Below are 22,750 nucleotides of genomic sequence, written 5' to 3'. Positions count from 1 at the left end.
GAAACTACTCTTTTCACTTCTTCAGCAGTAACAGAAGAGTGGGGGAGAGCATGGTCTCTGGGGAGGCAGGCTGCCTGGGGCCATAGCTCAGCTAGCACTTCCTGACTGAGTGAACTCAGCCTGTTACTGAACCTTTGTGCCTCGGCTTCTTCATCTGGAAAACAGGAACAATAACAGTGTATACCTTATGGGGTTGTTTAATATACGTACCTGCTCATTACATGTTACCAGTCATCACCGTCAATATTACCATCAACGACTTGTGGGTGTTTTTAGTTTGCTTTGTATATTTTTTAAAGAAGGAAAGCCTTTCTGGTCTTAGCTGCCTTCCTCTGCTGCCTGGCAATCAGTAAATCATACAATCATTAAAGGTCAAGCTGACCCTTTATGCAATTCTTGCCTAGAAGGCCTCATTGTATATAGTGAGTCACCACCACGTAGAAGTGGTTGGTGAGTCAGTAGTCTGTTAAGGAGAGGTCAGAAGGTCCCCTGGCTCAAAGTGAGAGGATCCAAACCTGGCTCTGGGGTGCAGAAAGAAACAAGGCACTTCTATGGCTGAGTGGACTTGGGGTGCCATGGAGAACATGTGCTACCTAGATCAGAGGATATAAAGTGATGGGTAAATGCTGGAGCTTTAAAACCACACAGACCTGAGTCTGATTTCAGCTTCATCTCTACCTTGCTGTGTGACCTCTGGCAAGTTATTTAGCCTCTCTGTGCTTCATTTTTTATCATCTGTAAATAGAGATGGTCTTAAAAGAAGTGACTTCATGGTATAAATGCTTGGAAAATGCTGAGAATCAAGTAAATACTCAATCCAAAGGAATTATTTTCATTATCGTCATGAATGTGGATCGGAACAGACAGTTAAAAGCATCTGCCACAACGGAGGAAGGGAAAAGGTAGTAGGAACAAGGATGTGTCTGACATGGTAAGTTTTATGTAGTGACAAGCCATTTAGCTAGTTAAAAAAATATTTATTTATTTATTGGCTGTGCTGGGACTTCTGCTGTGTGGGCTTTTCTCTACTTGTGGTGAGCAAGGGCTAGTCTCTAGATGCGGTGTGCTGGCTTTTCATTGCGGTGGCTTCTCTTGTGGAGCACCGGCTCTAGGGCATGCAGGCTTCAGGAGCTGCTGCATGTGGGCTCCATAGTTGCGGCTCCCCGGCTCTAGCACAGAGCTCAAGAGTTGTGGCGCACAGGCTTAGTTGCTCCAAGGATCAGAGGTCGAACCCGTGTTTCCTGTATTGGCTGGCGGATTCTTTACCTCTGGGCCATCAGGGAAGCCTTATAGCTAGTTTTAAATGTAAAAAGTCATAATTTAGTTCTTGTTGCACCCCAGCAAAGGAATGAGTGATGCATGTTCACGTAATTTGCATGTGTAGAGGAAGAGTCAGAGGACTAGAGTATAAGCGACTTTCCTGCAAAGCCACAGATCTGGTAGCTCCAGTTAGGAGCGGAGCTCCCATTCAGGTCCTGCCTGTAGAAGGGTAACCATCCCAGCCCTGGCAAAGGAGACCTTATCAGGTTTATAGCTCCACAAGAGGCTAAAAATACGAATGTCACATAATCATTCTGTCCTTCTTGATCTCAACTGGCTCTCCTGATTTCATGCCATCTGCAAATTTGCACATCCTTTGTGCTTATTTTTGCTCACATTTTATGCCTTCTTTTGCCATCTCATTTACTCGGCACGTTTCAATATCTGGGCTTCCATTTTTCTTCTTCCTTTCTCATGCAGTGTTTTTTTTTTTCTCCCTCCTTTCTCTTCCCTCCTTTACACCCCCACCTTCCTCCTCCCTCCACACCAATCAAATTCCTGCTTGCTTCTTGCCATATTCATTATTCTACCTCATTCCCCCTTCATTCCTCGAAAACACAGAGCTCACAGAGACTCACCCTTCCCCCCTCCAACTCGCAATGCCCACCCTCCATAAATTCCAGCAGCCTGGCAATCAGTAACTTTCGCATCACACTTCACAGCTCTCAGAGTTTACACTACTTGTTACTATTCTCCTTGCTACCACTCTCTAGGGTTTCTGCAAAAAAAAAAAAAAATCCACTTAAAAATATCTTAGGTACAAGTTGAACCCACAGTTAAGTTTCCTCGCACATTTACACATTTCCTGGTTTTATTTTAACTAGTGGTTCAGGTTTAGGCTCCATTATGCAGTGAAGAAAGACTAGCTCCATAGGGAATACTTTTTTTTTTTTTCTGCTATGAAGAAGAAAACCATCTAAACATTTCAACAGAAACCCCAGCCCTGGGTCCACCCACTCTTATCTCCCCACTCCCCCAAGCTGCAGCTGACCGGCCGCGGCTTTTTCCTTTGTGGAGTCATTGATTGCACTGTTTCTGGAGCTCAGACTGCCTCCCAGTGTGTGTCTGTGTGCACACGTGTGTGGCCACTGCTGTTTTTGCAGGGGGCTCACCTCTCTTCTGCCATTTTACCAGGACACAGGAGGCGGCTCTACGTCTCCCTCTCTTTCTCTCCCTGCCCCCAACTCAGCCTAGGCTTTTTCCTGTCTCTTAACTCCACCAGTGCAGCAGCAACTAGCTGAGCTGCTTGCGTGAGAGAGCGTGTGTGTGTGTGTGTGTGTGTGTGTGTGTGTGTGTGTGTGTCTGCCTGCGCAGCTAGGCCAAGCCTGCGAGCCTGCCTGTCACTGGAGAGTTTTAGTTTGCATTCAGAAGAAAGGAGGAGGGGAGGCAAGGAGGGGGGAGGGAAAGGTGGAGGGGGGAGGAGTGGGGGGCGCTGAGAAGGGAGGGAGAATGTCTTGTTTGTGGCTTGTCAGCAATTGCTTGAGACAAGCTTCCATGTGTGAAAGCTACTTGGCATGAATGCCTGGGCCGTACCAAGTGTCACCGCAGCAAGAGGGGGAGTCAGAAGAAAAACAGATCAGACCAGAGCAGACAATAGGCCCCTAAAGTGTTCCCCCTAAGTTGCTTTGATGTTGTCCTAGTGTCTTGATACCAGGAGGCCAGGGATTGCAGGAAAAGGGTCTTTTTTGTCTTCACTCACTTTCCCCCCTCAGTTTCTGAAATGATTCTCCAGAATTTCTCCTCATAAAAAAGGTAAGAGCCCTAACAATTCCTTCTTCTGTGGCAGGCTGGTTCGCCCGTGCCTGGAAGTGGGGGTCTCATTCCTGCGCTGCTCAAGAGGAGCGCTGGGAGCCTGCGATTGGAGCTCTAGCCTTGCCCCTGGAAGTCTTTGCAGGCGCTCCGGGCTGGGGATGGCCCCCTCTTTCTAGGGAACCCCAGTAACACGATCTGCGCCTCTGGGTTGATGGGGGAGAAGGGGTGGATGGAGAGGAATGGGAGGAGGGTGTGAGGTTGGAGGGCGTGAGGGGGGAAAAAAGAGAGAGCAGCCTGAAAGAGAGGCAGAGAAGGGCAGAGCCCTCGTTCAGAGCAGCCCCAACCAGGAGCCCAAGGAGGGCCTCCTTGCAAGCTTGCGCTGTGCATTCTCAGGCTGAGCAGGGGCCGGCGGGGGCTCCGCCGAGTGCCTGCAGAGATTACACGGAGCTTTGTGTGTGTGCGAGTATGCTTGTGTGCGTGTGCGTGTGTGTGGACTTCCCACACCCTGCCCTGGCGTGCCTCTTCGTGAAGGGGAGGTACCCCCATCCTTACCACCGGCGCCCAGACTCTCCGGGAGGAAGAGCGGCATGGCAGGCAAGGAGGGAGGCTGAGAGAACTCTGTCGCAAGACGATCCAGAAACTTTTCCCGTCTCAGGGATCTCTCTGGTGGTAGAGACCGTGAAGGAGTTGTGGGCGGCCCCGTGCCTCAGTTTCCCCAGCTGTAAAATCCAGAGAGCCGCCCGGGGATGTTGCCCGCCTCTCTGGGATCCAGTGAAAACGGAACAGATACCCTTCTGTCTCAAACGCGTTGAGAAATCTTCGAGCTAGCAATGCTGTGGCATCACAAAGTAGAAGTGTTATCATTGTTCTTGATCGTCATCATCATGATAATAAAACCATCATTAAGACACCCTGAGACAAATAGACCGGGGAACACCGATCAAGTGTCTGAGCATTTCTAAGGAAACAAAAAGCCTTTTTCCACCTGTTGGCTTCTGTCCTTTTCTCTTGTGTCTTTTCGTTAGATTTATTGGCCGATTTGTACAGAGAATGGGTGGGAGGGGTTGGGTTTTCCCCTTTTCTCCTCCCTGGTACATATTTTTTTTTAAAAAAAAGGTCAGTGTAAGATGCTTGAGAGAGAAAATGTGTCTCCCGTTACAGGAGTTTTTTCAAGACCTTGTGTTTTCTGGCTCTAGCAGGGCATGCAGACACATCTGTAAACTCTACCTTGGAGGTTAAAGATTTTTATTGTGGCTTCTAGAGATTAAATGAGATTTATTTACAAATGCTGTTTATCAGAGAGTAAATATCTTACTGTGTGTGTGAGGGTAAGAACGTGAAGGTTGTTTACTCACTGGTGGTTTTGTGGATAAAACCTTTGCTTTTTAAAGTGACATCTTGAGAGATGGGACTAGAGGACGAAAATCAGTTCCTAATATTAATTTTAAAAATGTTTAAGAAAAAAATATGTCTGCTTATTTTCTCAAATTGTGGGTTTCCTTTCTTCTGTTCTTATACAGTGATTGTTTCAAGACTGTCAGTTGTTGCTCTCTCTGAATTCTCTGGGGGAATTTCTCTTTCTTACCTAATTCTAGGTTTTCTGTGCCTCTCCTACTTGTCCATAAAAAAAAAATCTGTAAAAGTCTGAGAGGCTGTGCTTCCTTCCATTCTAACTGCAAATGTTTATCTGACCGACTCCCTGTGATAGCTAGAGATTGAAGCAAAGCGCCAGCTCTTGTTGAGAATATTTATGTTCTTCCCATTGAGGCCTAGAGAACCTGACTTCTGGGTGTGAAAAAGGATGAAGAGAAAGTATTAACTGGCTTGGATCTGGCAAGAAGTCACCCCCCGCCCCACCCCAATAACATTTCATTGAACCAGAACTGAACTTCGTATTTTAGAAATTGTTTTCAACTTTGTAAGCAGAAGGTCTTACCATGGTTTGTCTCTGGCAAGATTTCAGGGTCCAGAAATCTTCCTAAAAGGTTAGAATTTCAGAACTGCAAGGGAAAAGAAAGATTATTTCTCAAGTCTTATATGAGGACACAAAAGCCCAGAGAAGATCATAAATGATCTGAAGGGGCTCAATGCAAGTGTAGTTGCATCTGGATCATACCCTGGGGTTCAGAGTGCCCTGAAGGTCAGTTGTTATGCCAGCCATCCATCCCTGGCCTCCACATTTGATTTTGTCTGCCCCATCATTGAGCCAGCCAAGGATGGGCACCTTTTGGAGTTTTGCCTGCTGTACTGAGTTGTAGCAGCACACTCAGCCTTGCTCATGGCACAGACGTGGCAAATATGCGTCACAACATGAATTTGCATGAATTCATACATGTATTCATTTGTTTATTCAACTAATATTCAGGGGCACTTGCTATGTGCTGAGCATCTTGCTGAGAACTGAACTGTTCTTTCTTCTTGGGAAAGAACAAGGCAGATGCACCTAGACGTCTCTCAAAAAACTTGCAGTCTTATTGGTGTAATCAACATGAACCACACAAACAAAGTAGTAATTATAATATTGATAATATACATTGAATGGCTTGCAGATTCTGTAATGCAGGGCATAAAGTTGTATAAGTCATTGACCTGAAGTTTGTAATTAGACATAAACTAACTGTCTTTTTGGGTTTGTGGCTAGGTTATTACCCCTGGCCAACTTCCATTCCCTGGTAGCATTTCTACTCACATAGAATCCAGTGTTTGTAAAGACAGCGGAAAATTACCTCTTTCTCTTTCCCTCCACCCTCCTCCACACAATACAAAAGAGTCACAAATACGTCTGCTAACCCTTTACACATGTACTATTAAATAACTTCATACTCATTGTGAGCCAGCCTATTTAACAGTCATTATCTGGGTGATTCACATTAGCTATAGCGTCTGTGCGCGGTTAAACCAAATAGGCATTGGAGGGGACATGTGTTTAGGGAGACTCTTGTCTCGTTGCACTTGTTCCATAGTTCTTCCAGTTGATACTAAACACTTAGCTGCAGGACACGCCACCATTATCACTGTCATCTTAGAATTCCAAAGACATTTGTGTACAAAATGGCTTTTCCCTTTCCTACCAACAAGCACACATATCTAAAAAGGGGGAAAAAAGTAAAGCCTCTTCAATGGGTCCACTTTGGATTGATTTGTTAAAATCTCACTGGTTTTATGAAGTCAAAGGTAGGAGAATTCCCCCCACCCCCACATTTATGGTCCTGTTCGGAAAGAATATTTTGTTGAAATGCCAGTCATTTCCTTGGAGGCAGATTTGTGTTAACGCTTATACCACCATTTTCTACATTGTGTCTTTTTCTGGTACTCACAGGTGTTAAGTCTTCAATGTTGTCAATCCATCCTTTAGTAGTTTAAAAGGAAGACAGACATGCCCACCCACACGTAAATCATAGGTTTGGCGCCTGTCCTTTGGGGACCTACACAGGTTGTGTGGTCACATCATGTTAATAAGGGGCATTTCTATGTACCCATGGTTGCTAGGCAGTGAGGTAGTCGGCACAGGTTGTAGCATCTACCCTTTCCGGAGCTGGGGTAGTTGTCCACATTTGGCACCTGTGGCCATTGCCTTCTGTATGACTTAATTTGCAAGTCTTTGATCACTTCCGAGACACTCCCCCCCCCCCACCTACTCCCTGTTAATCACTGGGGAGCTGCCTCTGGGGGAGGCAGTCTGAGTTGCCTTGGAAGAGTAATCCAAAGAGAGGAGTAATCTGAGTGGGGAGTTAAACAGTGAATAAAACAAGAATCTGGTTGGGGAAAACACTTAACAGAGCTAGGGAGCCAGACAACAGTGATCCTGGTCATCCTTAACTCTAGAGAAATAAGAAGGAAGCTTGTGATGATATTTTAAAAAGGTACAATGGGTGGATATTTGCATAAATAGAAATGCTAGAGCCTCTAGTCCTCCTGAAAGAAAAGAAAGTGAAGTCATTCAGTTGTATCTGACTCTTTACAACCCCATGTACAGTAGCCTGCACCAGGCTCCTCTGTCCATGGGATTTTCTAGGCAAGAGTACTGGAGTGGGTTGCCATTTCCTTCTCCAGGGAATCTTCCTGACCCAGGGATCGAACCCAGATTTCCTGAATTGTAGACAGACACTTTACAGTCTGAGCCACCAGGGAAGTCCGGCTGAAGGTAAAACCAATACAACATGCAAGACATTCCTCAAATGCCTTAGATACAAATACTGCTTTTGCATGTAGTTTTATTGAAGGGAATTTTGTGTCCTCCCAACCCCCAAGAGACATACATATAAGATGTAAATTGGAAATTTTCTACATTCCTTTTAAGTCTTGACATTTTGATGCAGTTTAAAATGATATCTGCTTAGATCTCTAGTAATATTTTTTTCTATTTTTGATCGCACCATGTGGCATTTGGTATCTTAGTTCCCCACCAGGGGTTGAACCTGTGCCCACTGCAGTGGAAGCACAGTGTCTTAATCACTAGACTACCAGGAAAGTCACAGACTTCTCTTGTATTAATAATATTGTTTTAACTAAACAGTACTTAACTAGTATTGTTGTTGTCCTTTTGTTTATTTGAGTAAGGTTATGTAACTCACCTAAAGACGCACAAGAAAATAAGGGGCAAGATGGCCATCTGATTAAATCTCCCCATTAGACTAAATCTCTTCAAGAGTTGAGAAGCAAAGAAGTGAGGCAATCACCGTGCTAAAATCAGGTCAAAGGTACTGTGTTGACAAGGCATTAAGATAGCTGCCTTAGTTTTTTAAATATATTTATTTAATTTTTGGCTGTGTCGAGTCTTGGTTGTATCATGAGTGCTCTCTTGTTGAGGTGCAGGGGCTCAGTTTCCCCATGGTAAGTGGTATCTTAGTTCCCCAACCAGGGATTGAATCCATGTCCCCTGCATTGAAAGACAGATTTTTAACCACTGGACCAGCAGGGAAGTTCCTGACTGCCTTAGTTTTGGCCCCTTTTTTAAAGACTAAGATTTAGAATGTTGGCCAAAAGAGAGGAATTCCCCAATGGGCTTCCCTGGTGGCTCTGATGATAAAGAATCCACCTGCAATGCAGGAGACCTAGGTTCGATCCCTGGGTTGGGAAAATTCCTCTGGAGGAGGGCATGCAACCCACTCCAGTACTCTTGCCTGGAGAATCCCCATGGACAGAGGAGCTTGGCAGGCTGCAGTCCATGGGATCGTAAAGAGTTGGACACAACTGAGTGACTAAGCACACAATTTAATAATTACTTTTTTTTTTTTTACAAAGTACATTGGACCAGTTTCTGGTGTTGGTTTTGCCAATCTGTTTCTCTGGACCTCTTATAGAATGAAGTGCTGTGCTGTGCGAAGTCACTTCAGTCATGTCTGACTCTGCCACCCCATGGACTATAGTCTGCCAAGCTTCTCTGTCCATGGGATTCTCCAGACAAGAATACTGGAGTGAGTTGCCATGCTATCCTCCAAGGGAACTTCCTGACCCAGGGATCAAACCCACGTCTCATGTCTCCTGCATTGGCAGGTGGATTCTTTACCACTAGTGCCACCTGGAAAACCCCTGTAGAATGAAGGGATTGGACTAAATCCTCTCTAAATTCCCTTCCAGCTCTGTTATTCAGTATTTCTGACTCTATGAATAGGATCTTCCATGAGTCTGGTCTTTTAGTTACCTTACACAAGGCCCAATTCAAGAATTATGGTTACCAAAAGGGGAAATGTGAATTTTGTGGGTGTATGAGATTTATTCCTGTACATCCAAAGTATGTTGACATTTTGAAGTGGAAAGCACAATAAGGAAAAGTAGGGTTTTAACTTATGAATTTCAAGAGAATTTGCCAGTCAGCATGCAGACACATGTGGAAGGAGACTTAAAAACCATTTTCAAAAGACATGCATTTTGAATACGTCTTTCTGTATAATAAGTATGAATTTAAAATGGCCGGATACTGGGTACATCTCTTAGCTTCACCATTCTTATGCTTTTTCATAGAAATTGTGTTATTCCTTTCTGCATTATGTTTACCTGTTGTTTTGAGGATGCAAGGGACCAATTTAAGCAATTACAGTGTTTATGATACATGCTGTGTGTTTAATGTTATGCTTTTGGGGATGATCTTTATAATATGCAACTCCTGAAGGGTATTGCTGAAGACTTGCTGATGTGATGACAAATAAATAAATAAATGTATGTGTGCATATATATATATGTATATATATGATATGTTTAGAATGTGAGTAATAAATTGCTTCTAAAGTGCGCCCAAGAGTGGGACAGAAAATGAGAGTAAATGACGTTTTTATTAATCACGTTTTCTATGAGTAATTCCATGCACTGTTCTTTGGAAATTGGTTAAAGATTTGGAAAGATATAATTGGAAAATTTCACATAGCAGCTTTTAATGCAATTTTTAGAATCCCAGAGTAAGTTCTTCTGCCATGTTTTAGAAATATCATCTTGGCTTGTTGCAAGAGTGACCAGTTCAAGGCTGCTTTGACAATTAGTAAATCCCTGACTCTCTTTGAATTGGTCTTATTTTCTATCTGAAAAAGAAAATAGTGTATAAGATATGATTACTTTCTAACTGGAGAAGAGAATTTTAAAAACAACATATAATGATTTTTTTCACTTATATTGTTCTTTATTCTTGGTTGCTTAAATTTTCTAATTTTGGATATTTTGCTTAATCTTACACATCAATCCTTAGAAGTAGATATATAAGAGAAAGGCATTATTGACTTTAAAGATGGAAAAACAGAAATAGGTTTGTGAAATAGTATAATGGCATGCTTTTTAGAATATAAGAATATACTCTGTAGAAATACGTGAAATGTTTGGTTATTGGTGAGTATTAAACTATTATGGAAAATAATGTTTTACATATTATTGTGGTCAACTAATTTTTAATAATATAAATGATTATCAAAAGTATTTTTGTGCTATTCACTTGAAGATTCAAAATGCCTCTAAAGTTTTGGAGAACTTTAGTGATTTCCATGAAAGCCAGAATCACTTTTTCTTGAAAAATAAATGCACAAATTCAAAATTAACAATAACATAATGACAGTTGAAAGAAGCCAGGCCATTATTTGCTCAGAAGAGAAACTTGTGAATCTTGAGGTAGCTTTATCTTGCCTAACACTAGATCTGTTGGACTATTATCCTTGGGGCTTGTGTAGTTAGTACATGTTTGAGGAGGAAATCTTTGCAGAGGGTCTGTGGACAAGGGACTTTTTGAATGCAGGTCCAGGACACACTTACCCTAAGGATGCCTAGAGTGGAGAATTATTATATAGCAATCCATGATATACTGGGCTGTTTAAGACAACCATACTCTAAAGAAGGCAGAATTTTAGTTCTTGTGCCAGTTCCCAGGTCTTCTGCCTTGTCTTTTCCAAGCCAACTCCCGCTGCTCCTTCAAGATCATACTGGCCATTTCTTCTGGAAAGTTCCTTAGTGTCTAAGGAACAAAGCACCCTACCTCTGCTCCTGGGCTGGTCGTGTACTTATATGGCCCTCATCACCCTGCACTGAAATGATCTGGCTTCTGCTCTGGGCTGTGGTCCCAACAGGGACTGGGGCCATCTTTGGTTTTTGTACCCCTAATGCCTAGTTAGGGTGAAACAGCAGATGATCCATAAATGTTGTTGAATGGGTAAAAGTTTTTATACAGAAAGAATGACAGGTAAAAAGCTTAGATTATATAATCTTATGTCCCAAGTTTAAAAAACAGGAAATTTCTTATATCAGGGTAGTTACTCTTTTCCTCCTTTGCAAATAAGTTACACATTCATAATGAAGTATTTTTCTACCCTTGAACGTTCCTATTTCTTACGTCCAGTTTTTCTCCCCTAAAGCTTGTCATGTTTCCCACTCTTAAACCTTGTGCTTCCCTTACTTAAGAGTTTATTTTTTATGTCTAAGAATGTGTGCTCAGTCACTTCAGTCGTGTCCTACTCTTTGCGACCCTATGGACTGTAGCCCGACAGTCTCCTCTGTTCATGGGATTCTCCAGGCAAGAATACTAGAGTGGGATGTCCTACCCTTCTCCAGGGGATCTTCCCAACCCAGGGATCAAACCTGCGTCTCCTGTGTCTCCTGGATTGCAGGTGGATTCTTTACCCATTGAGCCACCTGGGAAGCCCTTATGTCAAAGAATCCCTTATGGCAAATGAGTTGGTGAAGTTTGTCTTGATAGTGGTAGCTGAAGAGAAGTTTATTCTACCTCAGTACACGGAAAATAAAGAGATATTTGGGGAAGTCAGGAAAATCAGAGCATAGTGAGGTAAATGACTGTCTTCCAGGAAACTGCAGTTGTGACCCATCTGAAACAGAGAAGGGGAATAGTGCAATCTAACTTTTCTCTTCTAGAAAGGGTTTTAAGTGCTGAACCCTCTAACAAAGGCATTGTGGTTGCAAAGAACTGGACCAGTGAAGTTTCCTCGAGAAAAGGGGTTTTCATTGTGAGGATGCTCAGAGATGGAACCTGGAATTAGAACTGGAACTCTCCGAGCTGCTGAAGAAACTCTAGGCACCACCTCTTGTCTTCTATCAGTCCTGTCCTCTCAGGGTGTGTTTGCCTTCCTTGAGCTCCTTTTGCTGCCTGCTGGTTTGGTCTTCTAACGTTATTCTGAATAATCACTCTCAATCTCATAGCTTTTGTTTACACCTAATTGTTGCTTCTTTAACTTGCCAAGGACCCCCCATGTCGAGAACCCTACTCCCTTTCTCCCTTACTTGCTTCGTGGCTTCTTCCCCATGGCTTCTGTCCTTGTATCCTTTCATTTGTAGCGTTCCCTGTGAATTACTTCATTCTCTCAGAATTCCCTAATTTAGATTCCCAAGAAAGAATCCGACTGAGCCTTTCATTGCCCTGTCTTATAGGACTCTAACCAGTCTATGATTGGCGTTGCCCACAGATCAGAAGTGCACCTTTAGTTCGGGATGCTGTGGCAGAGGGTGGTGGGTAGGAACAGGCGGGTTGTCAGTTAGTATAAAACTGGATTGCCTTTTAGTCGGAACTATGGAAGGGCCATGTTCCCTTCCATATAGCTCACAACAAATGTACTTGACATATCTATTATGAGTCCATTAGGGAAGTCTGAGAAATTAAGGATAACCAGATTATTAAAAATTAAAATGTTTCATGGATGATGGTTAGTATAACTGAGATAAGAAGACCGTGGAAACAAATAGCAACTTATAACCAGGAAAGAAATTGGGAGAGGGAAGTGTATTAGAGTTAGTTCTTAGATGAGTGGCATCATTTCATACATTTATTAAAGAATGAAGGTAGATAAATAGTGAAAGTGAGACTATAGTGGCGTGAAACCCAGAGGCTAGTTTAAAAAGCAAGCATAATCCTGGAATTGAGGCCCAGAGTGAGGATAGATAGGAATACTAAGCTTTTTAGGGAGTTTCTCCCTATCTTTTCTTCCTGTATTTTATCCCTCTTCTTCTCTATTCTGTACTTGATCCCTCTTAACTTTAGCTTCTGGAACCATCTGTCATGAATTAGTGATGTGACCTTGGGCTGGTTATTTATTCTCTCTCAAACTCAATTTATTCATCTGTAAAATAGGGCTAATGATTATTATTTCAATAGCTTATTATATGAATTAAATTAGATGGCATAATATATTTAAAGTGACTGGTACACATTACTTAGAATATCTTAGGTACTCAGTCAATTGTAGCAATTACTCTAGCACAAAGGAAGGAAGGAATTGACTAAACAATGTTCTCAGCAAAATTTTGCTTGTCATATCATTTATTCCTTGTGATAATCCCACAGGACTTGTATTATTTCTACTTTTTCTTTTACTGAGGTACAAGTACAGTATTATATAGTTCATGTGTTATTTCTACTTTATGAGTGAGACTACACTAATAATATTTACTTGGTATTTGCTATGAGGAAAGTATTGAGCTAAACCTTTTCTTGTGCTGTCATATTTGAACCAAGATAGATACTGTTCCTGTCTTCATCTCCTAGTTGAGGAAACTGAGGTCTAGAGTTGGGAAGTTGGTTGGCAAGTTCAACTTGCCACAAATCATACATCTGCTACTGCTGGTGCGAAGTCGCTTCAGTTGTGTCTGACTCTGTGCAACCCCACAGATGGCAGCCCACCAGGCTCCCCTGTCCCTGGGATTCTCCAGGCAAGAACACTGGAGTGGGTTGCCATTGCCTTCTCCAATGCATGAAAGTGAAAAGTGAAAGTGAAGTCGCTCAGTTGTGTCTGACTCCTAGCGACCCCATGGACTGCAGCCCACCAGGCTCCTCCGCCCATGGGATTCTCTAGGCAAGAGTACTGGAGTGGGGTGCCATTGCCTTCTCCGAAATCATACATCTAGTAAGTGATAATCAGAGCTTGGGTGTAAGTCTATCTGAACCTAGGCCAGTCTGACCGAAGTTTTCCAAAGTCACAGAATCAACGAATGTGAGTGTGACTGAGTCAAGACTGAGGTCTTGGTGAGGGCAGTAATTCTGCAGTTCACTACCAGAGCTACACGCTGATGAAGAATAGTGGTGGCCGTACACACCCTTGTGCTGCATCCGAATCTGAGTGCCATGATTGGATTGCAAGGGCAAACTTTGGAAAGGGTACAAAGGGAAAAATTTTTTTTAAATAATTGAAATATCTTAAGTTCTCTCAGACCTGCCGAAATGATTTAACAAACATGTGTTGGAAATGTCTATTGTGTGTCAGGCAATGAAAAATAGGCTTGGCACTGTGGAAATGCAAGATGAGGAAGGCTGACTCCCTGCCTTTAAGGTGCTTTCATTCTGATGGATAGAGATAGATACTTACCCAACCTCTGTGATAAAGCAGAGGGCAATAGATGAAAGAACTGTGGAGTCAAGAGAGAACATTAATTTGGTGGTGAAGGGTATGTTGGTGGAAGGAACTTGGGAAGTCTTCGTGATGGAGATGGCATTTGCAATGGTTTTTGAGGGGACAGATATGGAAGTACTGCCTTCTATAGTTTCCTTTTTCTTCACACCAAGGATTTCATAAAGGGTGGTATAAAGAAGATAACTACTGTGGTAATACACGGCTAGATTATAGGATTTCAAAGAGTAAATTCTTTGACTAAAAGTAGAGAAACATCTACTCTGATTAATCACAAAGAATAAACAACAAGGTCCTATTGCATAGCACAGGGAACTAGATTCAATATCCTGTGATAAATCAAAATGGGAAAGAATATAAAAAAGAATATATGTATGCATATACCTGGATCAGCTTGCTGTGTAGCAGAAATTAACACAACATTGTAAATCAACTATACTTCAATTAAAAATGATTTTTAAAATTAAAGGAAAAAATCATAGAGGTATATTGGCATTTTTCTGGTCTACAATTATGTATATTTTTATTGAAGGAATCAGAATATGGAATCCTCTATTCTGTGCATCCTCAGTTGGGGATCTGTAGTTGTCCAGCCATCCAGCAAGAGCCTGCAAATCCCTCCAATGGCCAAATGGTACACCAGTAGCTCTTCTCAGCTATATTGAGTGGTATTAAGTAGGTATGAGTGCATAGGTTATTTATCCATCTACACTTTGATTAGAGATTTTTTTCTGTAGCTGGGAATTCCCAGTTTTCCTTACATACATTATCAGGCTTTTTGAATTTTTTTTCAAGACAGTCCTAATTGAAAACGTTACGTTTTGTTTTCCATAAATTTATTTGTGATTAGTAGTCTGTTTCCAAATGTTCTTTCAGGTTGTTAATTAGATGGAGTTTCCACATCTTAATCCTGTTTACAGAGGCCAAGTAGACGTCTTCCACTTATGGACCTTATCCACTTGCAGTGAGAACGTCCATATTTGTGTTTATGCTGTGAGGTAGAAACCCAGCTTCGAGAAGGCAATGGCAACGCACTCCAGTACTCTTGCCTGGAAAATCCCATGGATGGAGGACCCTTGTAGGCTGCAGTCCATGGAGTCACGAAGAGTCAGACACAACTGAGCAACTTCACTTTCACTTTCATGCATTGGACAAGGAAATGGCAACCCACTCCAGTGTTCTTGCCTGGAGAATCCCAGGGACTGCAGAACCTGGTGGGCTGCCAACTATGGGGTTGCACAGAGTCGGACACGACTGAAGCGACTTAGCAGCAGCAGCAGAAACCCAGCTAAAAAGATCTATTGTTTTGATTTATTTTGGTTCTTTGCTCAAGTCCTCTTTTCCCAAGCTCTGTCTTAATGCTCATCCTTTTTTTTCAAGGTCTGGCTCAAATGTCACCTTATGACAAAGTCTTTCTCAATTTCTAGAGCCCAAGAAATCTCTCCAACTCTATGGTAGCCATGTTATCTTGTTCTTTTCTTTGAATGGTCATAATAGCTATATGTGTTTGCTATCACAAATCCCTTAATACAAGAGGGCAGGGCCTTGAGTTCTAGTCATTTGTGTGTCCCTCAAAATACCCAACAGGGTCCCTCCTTTACAGGTGGTTGATGTTCAGAGATGTTTATTGAACTGAACTTAATTGTAGTCTTGGTTTTATTGGATTGGTTTTGGGTATGGTAACCTTGTTGTCTCGGAGAAGGCAATGGCAAGCCACTCCAGCACTCTTGCCTAGAAAATCCCATGGACGGAGGAGCCTGCTGGCTGCAGTCCGTGGGGTCGCTAAGGGTCGGACACGACTGAGCGACTTCACTTTCACTTTCCACTTTCACACATTGGAGAAGGAAATGACAACCCACTCCAGTGTTCTTGCCTGGAGAATCCCAAGGACGGGGGAGCCTGGTGGGCTTCTGTCTATGGGGTCACACAGAGTCGGACACGACTGAAGTGACTTAGCAGCAGCAGCAGCAACCTTGTTGTCTGAACCCCAGTTCCCTTTTGCAAAAGAAATGTTGCTTTAAAAAAAAAAGTATCATCTTACCGATTTTAGGATGAAAGAAATCATGTAATAAAAATAGTAATTATAATTACTATTAATAAGCATCATTACCATAGCATGGGCAGATAGGGTTATTTTCTTTACTTGCTTTTGCTGGCTGAGTGGGCAGGCTTGGTAAACTAACTGGTCTTTTCCATCTCTAATATCTATGATTCCTTGAAATTTTATGTAGACAAGTGCAAGCTAATGTATACTGGAAGGAACAATGGAAACAGCTCATACTCACTGATGGGCTCTGAATTACTCTACTTGTAAGTGCTCAGGAAAAAGATCTTGGATTCATTGTGGATTGCTCAATGGGGACATCTGCTCGCTGTGTAGCAGCAGTCAGAAGAATGAATGAGATATAATAGGCTGTATTAACTTTGAGAATGGGATAAAGAATAATGCAGAAGATAATATAGTGCACATAATTTGGCATTGACTATTTCTGTAATTACAATAAAACATTTTAATGATATACATTGATGTTATGACTTCACCTTCAAATCAGAATTCTGCATTGAGTCCTTTCATTTCCGAGAAAACAAAGCAGAAATATAAAGGATCCAGAGAAAAACAACAGACTGTCTCCAAGACATACAAGGGATTTGCCTGTAATGAGAAACTGAAATGACAAGGACATTTTAATTTGGATAAAGGGGGGAAAATGACATTGTATAAATTTATTTAAAATTAATGAAAGTTTCAGAAAATTGCTAGAGCTAGCTTCTGATTATCCCTGGTAATGGAGGTCAGAGATAGGCAGGATAATTGAAATCCCTGATAATCTGCAACCCTCATTTCAGATATTAGTTGTAGGATCCAGTCCTATGGAAAGTTTTAACAGATGAATAAATACAAGACATAGCAGCCCAGGGTTTGTCAACTAAATGGCTCATGAGAAGAACAGTGTGGGGTGTTGGGGAACACACAGAATTTGGGATAAGGTGAACAGGGTTCTATTTTGTCATTTCTGTTCATCATCCATACAACCTTGAGTGATATGCTTAACTCCTATGTTCCCTCATCTGCAAAGTGAAAGATCTGTAAAATTATAGTTTGTTGGGAAAACTACGTAAGTTCATTGAAAGCGGTTGGTGAGTGGTGATGTATGAATTTGAGAGCTGGTTGTCAAGAGTACTGTCCCACTTGATTTGCCAATCTTGAAGGCAGACATGGCTCCCAATACCAGGGAGGAGAAGCGGGGCTCACACCACTCTTCCCTTCTCTTCAATCTGCTCTCGCTTGTGCTCATGGTAGGAGGTTTTAGAAGTATGCAACATTTAATTCATCTCCAGAACCATCTGCAGCATGCCTACTTCCTTGCTTCCAGAAAACCTTAAGATAACTTTGCATATGTTTTTTATTAACACGAGATTATTTAAAGGTCATCTCCTGTGATTTTCTCAATAGCCCTGTAAGGCTCATACTGCAATTATCCTCACCTTCCAGACTGCAGATACTAAGGCACAGACACCTTGCTTAGGGACACATAGTAATGGCAGAATACAGAGTCAAACCTATGCTTTCTTGCTTCTGGGTTGATTTTAAAAGTCTAGAAAATTGTCTCATGTGACAATATTGATCCCTTTCCTGGGGAGTGGCTGGGCTGCCATTTCCTTATTTCCCTGGGAACTCCTACTCTATCCTTTGGCACACAGTTCAGGATTCATCACCAGAAGTCATCTTGTCTGCCTTCACACCCCTATCTTGTAGCTCTTAACAGGTTATTATGTTAACAACAGTAGAAATACTTTTACCCTGTTCAATGAATAGTTGGTGACTTAACTGAACAAGTTAGTTAAAGCAGGAATCATACAAAGTGATGGAATCATCCCTTAAGCCTTTATTTCCACTTAAAACATCCCTCAAGTTTTTGATGTAGGGCCAAGGCCTGTCTTTTGAGTTTAGGGCCTCCCAGTAGCACTCCTCATCCTAATTCTCATTTAAGCCACACCTCCAAGGCTTTCACAGTCATTTTGTCTCAGTTTCTTTAAAGTGGAGCTGGATCTTAAAGACATTCTGTGAGACAATCAGATTTTTCCAGATTTACTGTTGGCTCTTCCCTGGTGGTTCACTGGTAAAGAACCCGCCTGCCAATGCAGGGAACGAGAGTTCAATCCCTGGGTTGGGAAGGAAATGGCAACCCCTCCATTATTCTTACCTAGAGAATCCCATGGGCAGAGGGGCCTGGCGGGCTACAGTTCATGGGGTCGCAAAGAGTCAGACATGCCTCAGTGGCTAAACAGCAACAACCCCCACAACTTAAGTTGACAATGCATTTTTTAGTAACTCACCTTTAATGTGCTTTTCCCAAACTTTCAACTTATTGATAGATCTCATAGAAACAATTTTCTCCTGTGCACTCATATTTCATTATTTTCCGTTCCGTTCCGTTCCTTCGCTCAGTCGTGTCCGACTCTATGCGACCCCGTGGACTGTAGCCTATCAGGCTTCTCCGTCCATGGGATTCTCCAGGCAAGAATACTGGAGTGGGTTACCGTTTCCTTCTCCAGGGGATCTTCCCGACCCAGGGATCGAACCCGGGTCTCCCACATTGGAGGCAGACGCTTTAATCTCTGAGCCACCAGGGAAGCCCATTTCATTATTTTAAGTAACTTTAATTAAATTGTGGAATGATGATAGGAAGAACTAGTATAAATAGTTTTCTCCACTGGTGGGAGCAAGCAGGGTGCAGGCCTCCTGGAGTAGCCACTCTTGGCTGTGATCAGGCAGCATGCCGTGGGCCTGGTCTTTACATTGGCAGAGGGAATGGAGACCACAGATGAGTCTCAGTTAAGTGCTGGCCACTTAAGAGAGCCCTGACTCGGTATGGCTTCTGTTCCATGTCTGGCCTAGAAGATGAATACCTTGAAACTTTAGCTTTTATCTTTTTGGTTAGTTCCAAAACCCAGTACAGTGATAGGTGTGTGTATGTGCTCAGTCATGTCCAATGCTTTGCAACACCATGGGCTGTAGCCCGCCAGGCTCCTCTGTCCATGGAATTTTCCAGGCAAGAATACTGGAATGAATTGCCATTTCCTATTCCAGGAGAAGAAGGCAATGGCAAGCCACTCCAGTACTATTGCCTAGAAAATCCCATGGATGGAGGAGCCTGGTAGGCTGCGGTCCGTGGGGTCGCTGGGGGTCGGACACGGCTGAGCGACTTCACTTTCACTTTTCACTTTCCACTTTCACACTTTGGAGAAGGAAATGGCAACCCACTCCAGTGTTCTTGCCTGGAGAATCCCAGGGACGGGGGAGCCTGGTGGGCTTCCGTCTATGGGGTCACACAGAGTCGGACACGACTGAAGTGACTTAGCAGCAGTAGCAGCAGCAGCAACTCCAGGAGATCTTCCCAACCCGGGGAATTGAACCCCAATCTCTAGTATTGGCAGGCAGATTCTTTATCACTGCACCACCTGGGAAGCCCAGTGGGTGTATAGTGGACCCTCAATTAACACAGATAAACTAGCTAATTGATTACACCAACAAAAGCAAAACTCAGCTTTGTTGCTGCACATCTTATGGTGAGGGTCTTAAGCACCATCCTCTGTGCAGAAGTTGGATTAGAGAGAAAGAGTTAGCAAAAGAATTCCTAATATTGTTGTAGGATAAGATGATATATACCATTAGGAGTTGAATGGAAGGCAACTACAAAGAAGTGAATTTTGTATAATATGTAATTAACCTGGGTAACTCACTAGCACAAAATAATAGTGAGGCAGTGCACTTGATAACATCTTATAAAGGATTAGATAATAGTCTTACATGAGGAAAAATTCACACTTACAACCATAGTATCTGGCTATGAAAAGCCTCTCTGATGATTACTTTCAGAGAGTCAAGAAAAAATTTCCCTGACTGACATTTCCTTGCAACGTTGAGTTTATGATATGCTTCTTGTGACAAACTAAATCATCATGAATTGAGCACCAGAAGAGGAAAAAAGTCAGATCTGAAGGATATTAAACTTGATGGCAGATTTGGGAGATGTAGGTAGAATGTTGGTGAGGGCAGGGATATCCTCTTTCCTAAGATAAAGGAAATCAACCCTGAATATTCAAGCACTGATGCTGAAGCTCCAATACTTTGGTCACCTGATGCAAAGAGTTGACTCATTGGAAAAGACCCTGATGCTGGGAAGGACTGAAGATAAAAGGAGAAAGGGGCAGCAGAGGATGAGATGGTTAGATGGCATCACCAATTCAATAGATGTGAGTTTGAGCAAACTCCAGGAGATAGTGAAGGACAGGGGAGTATGGCCTGCTCCAATCCATGGAGTCGCAGAGTTAGATATGACTTAGTGACTGAACAACAAGAAGATAGAGTGGGCAAAAACATTTAGCCTTGTGCTCAAAAAATGTTTGAAGCAAAATTAACAGAGCAAGCATAGTTGGAAAAGTACAGAAAGTTTCTATGTTGAGTAAATGGGATGAGAAAAAGTATCAGTTCAGTTCAGTCGCTCATTTGTGTTGACTCTGCAATCCCATGGACTGTAGCACACCAGGATTCCCTGTCCATCACCACTTCCTGGAGCTTGCTCAAACTCATATCCATTGTGTTGGTGATGCCATCCAATCATCTCATCCTGTCGTCCCCTTCTTCTCCTGCCTTCAATCTTTTCCTTGCATCGAGGTCTTTTCCAATGAGTCAGTTCTTCACATCAGGTGGCCAAAGTATTGGAGCTTCGGCATCAGTCCTTCCAATGAATATTCAGGACTGATTTCTTTTAGGATTGACTGGTTTGATCTTCTTGCAGTCCAAGGGACTCTCAAAAGTCTTCTCCAACACCACAGTTCAAAAGCATCAATTCTTCAGAACTCAGCTTTCTTGTGGTCCAACTCTCACATCCATACATGACTACTGGAAAAGCCATATACATATATATATATCTCCACACTATATATATATTTACTTATTTGTGTATATATATATATATACACCCATATATATTTGCTTATTATATGTATGTGTGTATATATACACATATATATACACAAATAAGTATGTATATATATACGTATAGTGTATGTGTGTGTGTATGTATATAGTAGAAATGACACTCCATAGGATCTGATGTGAATCTTCTCATTAATTTTCCATATTGTGTACCTGTTGGCCAATTCCTATAATTAATTCTTGAGGACCTCCCTAATCTTCAAGAGGTTATGAAGCAATTATCTAGAAAAGGAAGAATGGAATTAACCCTGTATTGAGCACTCATTGTGTACCACTTATTATGCTAAGTATTTAATATAGCTTAGCAAGCCACTCCAGTACTCTCGCCTAGAAAATCCCATGGATGGAGGAGCCTGGTAGGCTGCAGTCCGTGGGGTCGCTAAGGGTCGGACACGACTGAGCAACTTCACTTTCACTTTTCACTTTCCACTTTCACACATTGGAGAAGGAAGTGGCAACCCACTCCAGTGTTCTTGCCTGGAGAATCCCAGGGAAGGGGGAGCCTGGTGGGCTTCTGTCTATGGGGTCACACAGAGTCGGACACGACTGAAGTGACTTAGCAGCAGCAGCAGCAGCAGCAGCATATTCCTTTGAATATAAGTTGCAGTTGATTTTTTAAGATCAACATTGCTTTATGTGCCACTATGAAAGAAAAAAAACAAAAACTCCCAATTAAACATAGCACACCGTCAATGTTAAAATATATCTTGATTTCAGAGCTATTCAGTTCAGTTCAGTTCAGTTCAGTCGCTCAGTCGTGTCCGACTCCCCGCGACCCCATGAATCACAGCACACCAGGCCTCCCTGTCCATCACCAACTCCTGGAGTACACTCAGACTCATGTCCACAGAGTCGGTGATGCCATCCAGCCATCTCATTCTCGGTCGTCCCCTTCTCCTCCCTCCCCCAACCTTTCCCAGCATCAGAGTCTTTTCCAGTGAGTCATCTCGTCGCATGAGGTGGTCAAAGTATTGCAGTTTCAGCTTTAGCATCAGTCCTTCCAATGAACATCCAGGATTGATCTCCTTTAGAATGGACTGGTTGGATCTCCTTGCAGTCAAAGGGACTCTCAAGAGTCTTCTCCAACACCACAGTTCAAAAGCATCGATTCTTCGGCGATCAGCCTTCTTCACAGTCCAACTCTCACATCCATACATGACCACAGGAAAAACCATAGCCTTGACTAGACGGACCTTGGTTGGCAAAGTAATGTCTCTGCTTTTTAATATACTATCAAGGTTATTAAGAAGTGAAAAATATGCATCTTAGAGAATCAGTGAGATATGCTAAGTCGCTTCAGTCGTGTCCGACTCTGTGCGACCCCATAGACGGCAGCCCACCAGGCTTCCCCGTCCCTGGGATTCTCCAGGCAAGAACACTGGAGTGGGTTGCCATTTCCTTCTCCAATCAGTGAGATATAGTATCTCATTTAATCCTCCCAATGACCCTTACATGAAGAAAGTGAGGCTCAGAGAAGTCATTTGCCTAAAGCCAAGTAGCAGGTAAGTGTAGAATTGGAGTTGAACCCAAATTTATCTGTCTCCAAATCCAGTGCCCTTTCCGTAGTTCCATAGTTCAGTGCCCTTTTCATAGTTGTATAGTTCTATGCTGCTGATGGAAACCAGTGCTTGCCCAGGATTCAGAGATTTTAAAAAATAAATAATAAAAACAATGTATTCTACTAAAAGCACTCACCTTTTAACTTGTCTCCCCAAAACCTTTCCTCAGGGGAAACCTGAGTGACACTAGAGTCAGTAAGAGCCATGGACTTCTTAGAGTAAAAGGACAATTTGAGTTCCTCGAGTTCAGTCTATGTCTTGTGGATGAACGCTGATGATAACACCCCCCC

At 42.5% G+C, this 22,750-nt stretch overlaps 1 protein-coding gene across 1 annotated transcript in view; it reads left to right on the top strand.

Annotated features, from left to right (window-relative positions):
* Positions 1 to 2,798: 2,798 nt before the first annotated feature.
* LOC148778126 (uncharacterized) overlaps positions 2,799 to 22,750 on the top strand; it is an 84,951-nt gene continuing 64,999 nt past the window's right edge. The window contains exon 1 of the mRNA XM_088835670.1: positions 2,799 to 3,072. The gene's annotated coding sequence lies outside the window, so the exon portion shown is untranslated. The remainder of the gene's footprint in view (positions 3,073 to 22,750) is intronic.

The sequence above is a fragment of the Moschus berezovskii genome, chromosome 4, assembly GCF_049115385.1.
Source record: "Moschus berezovskii isolate FMDL1 chromosome 4, NW_MosBer_1.0, whole genome shotgun sequence".
Classification (NCBI taxonomy): Eukaryota; Metazoa; Chordata; class Mammalia; order Artiodactyla; family Moschidae; genus Moschus; species Moschus berezovskii.
This window is presented reverse-complemented; position numbering and strand designations above follow the sequence as displayed.